This window comes from Lytechinus pictus, unplaced genomic scaffold (assembly GCF_037042905.1).
Source record: "Lytechinus pictus isolate F3 Inbred unplaced genomic scaffold, Lp3.0 scaffold_30, whole genome shotgun sequence".
Classification (NCBI taxonomy): domain Eukaryota; kingdom Metazoa; phylum Echinodermata; class Echinoidea; order Temnopleuroida; family Toxopneustidae; genus Lytechinus; species Lytechinus pictus.
In genome coordinates this window covers 198767-207214 of record NW_026974150.1, presented here as the reverse complement: position 1 = coordinate 207214, position 8448 = coordinate 198767, and the positions used below count along the sequence as shown (strand labels likewise).

Below are 8448 nucleotides of genomic sequence, written 5' to 3'. Positions count from 1 at the left end.
CGGAATTGAAAACATAAATCAAAACTCATCGTCAGATTCAGACTCAAATTCTTATCGCACTCCAGGTTTTACCTCAACTAAACGATTGACTGATTTCAAGCTATTTATAGCACCGATAGACAGACAGAAGAAATTGAATTTAAGGAATATTGATCCGTTAAAAGTAAAGAAATCGATCAAAGATGTGAGTTCACAACCAGAAGAGTTTATTAAACCCATTAGCACTGGGCTGCTGGTAAAATGTATCAACTTAAAGCAGATGAAATCTATCTTACAGATTCAAAACAAAGGTAATATACAAGTAAAGGTCACGGAAAGTAGGTCAGGAATTAAAGGAGTGATATATGGTGTCCCAACTGAAACATCAGAAGAGGATATTCTTGTAGAATTGAGAGACCAGAAAGTAACAGCAGTAAAAAGAATAGTAAAGAAAGACCAGAGAAACAAAAATGACAAAGAAAAAGAGGGTGCTGATAATAATCAGCCTACTTTTATTCCTTTGAGGAGTGTGATTCTTACTTTTAGTCGTGCAGATCTCCCTCAAAATATCAATCTAGGCTACCAGATGTTTACAGTTAAACCGTATATCCCTCCTGTAGCCAGGGGGGTGTTTCATCAACATTTTCATCCGACAAGTTGTCAGATCTGACATCTTTCTCTGATGTTGATTGGCTGAGAGGTACTGTTGCTATGGTAACTGTCGGATCAAATGGGACTTGTCGGATAAAACGTCCGACAAGTCCTTTCATGAAACGCCCCCCAGGGCCCCGTTGCATAAAACTTTTGCCAGACTTATTTTTGCCTTAGTTTTTCTATGGCAAAAACCTTAGTTTTTTGCCAGAGTTTCAAATTCGGTCAAAATTTCATGGCAAAAAAACTCTGGCAAACTTTTGCCAGAGTTTTTTATGTTGCCAGAGTTTTTTAAGACTGAATAAACTTGGACGAGGATGAACGCCGATATCAGCCGATATCGCTATCGGTATCTGCTGCTGTGAAAAATCATGGAGACTCCACAAAACGGTGAGCTTGATACTTTTTTAATGAAATGTGTTGATATTTGCTATTTTTATCACTATAAGTCGATTAATTAGTTGCGAAAATATCTGTGTATTGTTTTGAATCCGTGCTCGCACCGTGAAAGTGAGATTCACGAATTTTTTTACACGTTTGAATCGTTCCATTTTTGTGTCGCAAGTGCCTGCGGGGTCTACGTCTCGGCCATGTCTATTGCCGCCGGAGCTTCGGCATGGTGATGTGACCGCGCTGGTCGCACTTGTTGCGCCAACAGCTGAAACCACCAACTGCATCGACACGTTTGGAAAGCTTATTTATCGTTTTTCTCTTGCTATGATCACACATTATTATGATTAGTATCAGTACATGAGAATTTCATGTTGTTCATATCAATTTTTCATGTTAGAATTGAATGCAAAGTTGCAAACTTAATTGGACCACCGTCACTGTCGGTCGTCACCTAGTCAGACAAGTTGAATTGAAGTTGGTTAGATTCTACTTCTAGGCCTACAACAGTTAGATCGAATTTTCAGATCTAACTTTAGGCATAGAATCAACATTCTAGATCTAAGTTAACTTTTTCTTAAGAAGTTGAGACTTCAGTCAGTCAGTTTGAGGGCTCCACCGCGAAGCCCCTGAGGCTGAGTGAGGTACATGTTGAATGTAGGCCACTAGCGTACCTACAGGGGGGGGGGGGCAGGGGGGCAGTCTGCCCCCCCCCCCCCTGACGAACCACCACCCATGCAAAAGACGTATCCCTGCCCCCCCCCTGACGAGCTTGAAAGACCTTTTTTGCCCCCCCATGCCCCCTGACGAGCTTGAATACCTCTTTTGCCCCCCCCCCCCCCCTGACGAGCTTGACAGTGCAGTGCTTGGATCCAAAAATTTTGACAACTCTGAATGGTGGCTTTAATTTTTCCCTTTAAAAAATTGAAATAAAATAGGGGGAGGCACTCGTACCAATTGACCCCCTTTCCCTGGATCTGCTATAGGTGACCCCACATGAAATTGCGACATCATTATCATGAACAGTACTTAGCGCAATGTGCCAAAAATTTTGAGGGGGCCTGACACTGATAATGGCGTAGGGGGCAAATTTTCTTTAATAAAAACTGAGCAATCCAAAATTTTTACATTTTTTTTAAATACAAAAATCAAAATTTTTGTTATCCCCTTTATTTTGTTTTTGAAAATTTTAGAGGGTCCATAGTCTACCCCATGGCCCCAAGTCTATCCCCCCCCAAAAAAAAAAAATGTACGCCAGTGAACGTGAATCTATACAGTGGCTAGAGATTAAAAATTGGTCTCAATTTAAAGCTTGTTATAATCTAACACTTTGCAATTTATTTCAATTAATTGAAATTAATGATCTGATGACCACTAAAGTAAAAATCTTGAAAATCCTTCATAAAAAAATTCTTGCAGAGAAACAAATCATACATATAATGTTATTTTGGGGCTGAATGGAGACTATGGGATTGTTGTATTGTTAGTATTTAACATGCATTACTATGGTTTTTAAGGGGCTAGAATTTTGATTTTGGTCTCAATTGCATCATTGATTATTTGTTTAAGATAGAAAATAAAAAATGATAAAAAAATTGCAGTTTTGGAACTTGGATATTCTAAGTTCATATAAATTTGCATATCTAAATTATTTTGAAGAAATAAACTAATCCCTTTAGGTTATTTATCATCTGAAAGGGAATTTCAATGATCAATCCAAATATTTTTTTTCCAGTTTGTACTGAGCTAATTTTCTTCTGTTAAGTTCGAATCACTGTAATAAGTCCAACAATTGGAATCAACCATCAAAATGTCCTATCCTAGTAATGGTTTAAATCACCACAAACATATTACTAGTAGTATATATTTGATAATTTATACTGAAAGTAATCTCAATGCAAATATTTGTGTGACTTTATCTAGTCTTAATTTGTGACTCTCTAATAGGATTATTTATTTTCTCATTCAATATCTAACAGCTTAAATAGTTGAGGTATATACACTGGAGCTACTCAAGTGCATGTGTGACTTTTTGAGAAGAAACCACACAAGGCTGTTGGTTAGCAATCACCATGTAAAAGGGTAAGATATACAGCTTAATTTCAAATTAGCCAAAATTCTAATTGCTACCAATTTAAGTATTTATAGAAAGGCTTATATTTTATGTTGGTAATCTCAATGCAAAGTTTCTCAAAGTGAAAAGAATATCTATGAAGAAGAAGAAGTCATTACTGCCTGATAATGTCGAACATAAGTAGTTATGAAATACAATTTTTAAAAAAGGTTTCATCTTCTTGAATAGAAAGAAAAAAAAATTGTTTCAGGCATATAGTGAGTAAGAATCCTCATGTTGATTTTTAAATTTATACACCCCCCCAAAAAAAAAAATAATAATAATAATAAAAATAGAAAATGTACCTAATCTCACCTGGCTATGCTAGTGATTGTGTAGACCTGAATCAATAATAGTTAAGTTCATTTAATTACCTCTTGCAATTCTTTGAAAATTATTATTGATTTTGATTTTTTTTTTCTTTGATATGTCCATTGGAAATGATGAAATCTTATTTTCTTACGATTACAAGTTTTGATTTAGATTTTCATGGAATAAAACTGAAAGAGTACAACACATCTTTCTTATAAATTCCTGATTTGAACTCTAGTTACATTAATAGATTGCAATTTTAAATTTTGATAACTTACAAAGTAGATAAATAATATTAATTATATGCCATGAAATGAGATTTTTGTCAAATAAATTTAGACATTCTTGACATAAAGTGCAGAGTGTCTTTTCAATTAATATATAGCATATACCTATTTTATGATTTGTTTGTGTTTGCATTTTAAATAAAGGTTTGCAGAAACCAGACAGAGAGCCTGTGTGGAGATGCTATTGGCTGCCCAGGTTGGACTGCCTCCAACCTGAGGTGGTCTTGGAGTGATCTAACAAAAGAGTGAATGATTATGCTAGGAATCAGACAAAGACTGGTATGTATTTTTATTTATAAGAGTTAAGAATATATTTTATATGCATCAAGAAGAATTAAAGATCACTATCTCTTAAATTTTATTTTGTTGTAATTGTCATGCAACTAATCCAAAATATCTAGAATTTGTTTACATCCACCCACCGGAGGTGGGTCCGAGGACAGGTTTCGGGGTTGTCTGGCCATCCTGTCTTTCTTAAATTAAAGAACTGTTTGATTACAAACTTTGTCCAAGAATGCATGTAGGATTGATTATACTTTAATTATTTTGAGGGTATCATGGTCAAAGGTGGCATGCCTTGTTCACCTGAATATACATCGTTCCTGTGATAAATAAAGTACCCTTTGATTATTCAACTTCAACTTGGTAAATATATATTTGGGAGTGACAATGATCATGTTAGGTCAAATGTAAAAATTCACCAGAGATCGTTGGCAAATTTGTGTGTTTAATATTTTTATCTTTTGATGTCGCAATGGCGGATGCATAAATTTCGAAACTTACAAATGTACCCCCATGATCCTTAACGGGTTAAGGATGGATTGGTGTCACGGCTAAATACTAATTAAAAAACAAGTATTCTTCTTTGTCTATTTCAGTCATACAGTAATTAAATTGTTGCATTTGTGGAAAACTTCATAACTGAACAGTTCTGTGTGTAGTGACTTCAAAATTTGTTATTGACAGATTCTTCTTTGGCCTAGATCCCCTGTGTTTGTGGGGGGGGGAGGTAGGCGCAGATCTGGGGGGGGTACACCCCCCAAAAAATTGTTGAAAGTACCGTTTACATGTATATATGCAAGTGATGACCTTTTTTTTTGGTTGTCATCATTTTCTGGACAAAAGTGCCCCTCCTTTTGGAAATTCCTGGATCTGCGCCTGGGGTGAGGCAAGTCAAAATCACCCTTCATAGTTTTTTAAGATCCTTCTGATGTGATCCCTGTTTGCATTGAGAACATATATAATTGTGGCATTACTGCACTTTGTTAAATCTTTAGGTGGACAGTTTGGTAAAGTGAAGCCAAATATGGAGATTGTGCTGGCAGCCATGAGGGACAAGGCCAAGCATTGGGTCCATGGCCAGGAGACAGAGACTGGGGCATCTGAGCAACTGGTTAGTTTTACATAAAAGATTTATCACACAAATGCATAACAAAGTTGAAAATATATATACCTAAGGATCATTGTATTAATTTTGCTATATTCTTTCATTCATTTTCTCGAAAAAAATGAGCATAATTTCGATTGAAATTTGTACAAGATGGTTCTCCCTATAGAAATAGGCAAACTGGTTTACGATGAAAAATTCAGATTTTTTAAAACCTAGAATAATTATCCCTAACCCATAGAATTCCTATCATTCATTTTGAATTAATTAAATCTGAATTTTAAAGGGGATAGTTTTTCTTTCCTCATGAAAATTTAAGCAAGGAATAGTAAGTAGCTTCAACTACTATTGCCAGATTGAGGGATTTTCGTTCAGAGTTGGTAAATGATTTAAGATTTCCAAAATGAAATAAAAATGTTGAATCATAGTAAGTCAATTTTAAAAAAATCAATGCGGAATGGTTGAAGATGTAATTAAAGTTAAGTCAAAAATTCTTTTCTTGATGTGCAGCTTTCAAATAAGGCAGCCTGCTTCTGGACATGGGAAAGCCAGAGGAGGAAAAGGAGGTTGAGGCGGAGCCTCAAGCTAATCTGGGGCACCATTGCCATCCAGGGTAGATGGGGTCTAGTTGATTGTGTAGGACGCCAAGATGACACCCAGCATAAGAGAATAGAAGGTGCTCTAGCTGTTATGACCAGCACACCAATTACCAGGAGCATGGATCTGCAGCAAGTTCAGCAGGAGACGCTCAGAATGCAGCAAGCTATGCTGCAAACATTTAAAATCATCCATGTTGATTTTTGTAATTATCCACAATTGTTTGCAGCAGCGCCAGTATGTTATTGTGTTTGATGTGTTTTGTGTTAAGTCGCCCTCTGCGAGGGATGACGTCTTATCGGCCCTTACGATGGCCGCGCACGATAAATGAGGTTTGCCCTAAAGTTGGTGTAATAAAATTGTTATTACTGTAACTGGTTTCCCATCTCCTTTGTTACTTAATGTCGTGGTGACAGCTGGGATTTGAACCTTGCCTGCTCCGCACACCGATGGGATTCATGCTATCCCGAGCAACCAGTTGGTCGGCAAAAATGTGTCGTGATAGGTGTAACGATTTTTTACTACCTCAGTGCCGTAGTCCCACACACAGTCCTTTGTATGGCTGTTCCCTCACCGAGGTCAAGACCTCGCCCCCAGGTCCGAGAGCGAGGCCGCCCCAGACCCAGTCAAGTTGGTTCTTGTACTTCTCTGTCAGACTTTTCTAACTTTTCTAGTCATGCAATTAGTAAATCAAGTAATTACACAATTAGTAAATCAAGAAATTATACAGTAAATCAAGAAATCAGACACATTAGTACACGTACAATTAGTAGATTTAATTGTGTGGAAGATGTTGAACCTGTCGGTGACAGGTCCGGTCATAATGGCCGTGATTGTGGTAATGAGAATAAACCAGACGGTGATTATGAAGTGGAGAATGAACTAGAAGATGATTATGGTGATGAGAATGAACCAGAATCGGAGAAGAATGATTATGAGGTTGATAATGAACCAGAAGATGATTATGAGAATGACCAAGAAGATGGTTATGTTGATGAAAATGAACCAGAAGATTATGACAGTTTTCATTGTGGTCAAGTTAGCTATAAGTTGGATGATTCCAGACGAAAGTCATGCCTAGATCTACATTGCCAATCATATCCTCAGAATCAGATTAGAGTTTTACACGTACACTTAACTAGCCATAAGCTTACCGATCATCGAGCCGTGTCCGATGATCATGAGTCGAGAGACAATGATATCGGTATTAGGTCTAGTAAAGAGATGTATGATAGATCTGCCTATTATGACACTAATTATGACCACAAGTGTGATGCCCGGTGTGTTGTACCTTGCTGTCGGTATACGTCGAGTCCTGAACATATCCAGGCTACCGATAGTTATAGCATGACACCTACATCGATTCAGACTAGTCCTAGGCCCGCCTTAGTTCATCATAGGCCTAACGTTAACCAAGTTGTGTGCCCACTTTGTCTTAATGCTAGTCGGCATTGTTACCGCCACCATATTGGTGACTGTCCATTCTTGCCCGACCATGAAAGGCGCATGATTACTCGAGCTCGCAAGGCCGCTAGCATTCTCGGCTACACCAATTTCCATACTTGTAGTGATACCTGCGATGAGTTGATTGTCGATCATGACCCTGGTTATGATCATGTTCCAGGCTGTATTCCTGCTGAAGATGTTGACTGTTCATCGTATGCCGTGGATCGTTCCTCTGTAGATCCTAATTTACATCTTGGTTGCTTTGATGACTCGAAGTCAGAGTCAGCCTTTCAGGGAGACCCTCACTGGTGCAATGGACTTTCATCAGAGTCAGATGAGGTCCAAGTTCCTCACATTATTCCACATAGGTCTGTGGCTAGTTCAATCGTTGTGCCTAATCAGGCCCCCGTGACTCCCTTTGTGGAACTTTTCCATGGTGATCAGTGTGTCCGTGTCAGCATTGTCAGTGGGTCTACGGAGAATTTGATTTTACATTCTACGGTTCAAGATCTTGGGGCTGTGATAACCGCCACTTCCCGATCAGTTCAACCTACTGACAATTCCTCCCCTCTTACGATTGTAGGTGAGACCTGTCTCACATTCACAAGGGACAACAGACAGTTTCTCTTCAAAGGATTAGTGGTAGAGTCTTTGGATGTTGCTGTACAGGCTGGAATTCCATTCATGGAATTGCATGACGTGTTTATCCGCCCGGCTAAGCGCGCAGTATCATTCGGTGATGGACCATCGTATCCGTACGGTCCTTCGGCCATCCCTCTATCCGATGCGCTTGCTGCCGGCTTACCTGACTCTACGTCCGATGGCGTTGACCAATCTTATCGTGTTTCAACTCCGGAATCCTGTAATTGTGAACGAGCCCATCCTGCTGTTGCAGACCGGTCATCTACAAGTGAAATCCTTGGAGACATCGAACCCGTTGTTGAGTCAGACAGACATCCTATAGCCGCGGAGCCCATCAGTGAACTTAAAACACCTCAACAGCCATCGGCTCCTGATCATGCATCTTTATACCATAGTAACTGTGCAGTCCATGACTCATCTGATATTGTTGCTGTATCTCAACCTGATCGTAGTCAGTCATTTGACCTTACATTGTGTGATAACAGTTGGTGCCACCTGAATGCCCTTCCTCTTTCGACTCCTGTGGTCAAGGGTTCTCGTGTTCCTCCCATGCACAATGTCACCGTCGCCGAGCATCATCATATGGCTCCTCAACCTTGTACCCTATGGATTGATGACCCTCCTGGTCGGCCCCCGGATTCTCC

At 38.9% G+C, this 8448-nt stretch overlaps 1 long non-coding RNA gene across 1 annotated transcript; it reads left to right on the top strand.

Annotated features, from left to right (window-relative positions):
* Positions 1-3030: 3030 nt before the first annotated feature.
* LOC135158100 (uncharacterized) lies at positions 3031-5764 on the top strand. Its single transcript, XR_010296887.1, has 4 exons — positions 3031-3102; positions 3877-4011; positions 5010-5125; positions 5630-5764. It is a non-coding gene; the product is annotated as an uncharacterized LOC135158100 (long non-coding RNA).
* The last annotated feature ends 2684 nt before the right edge of the window (positions 5765-8448 follow it).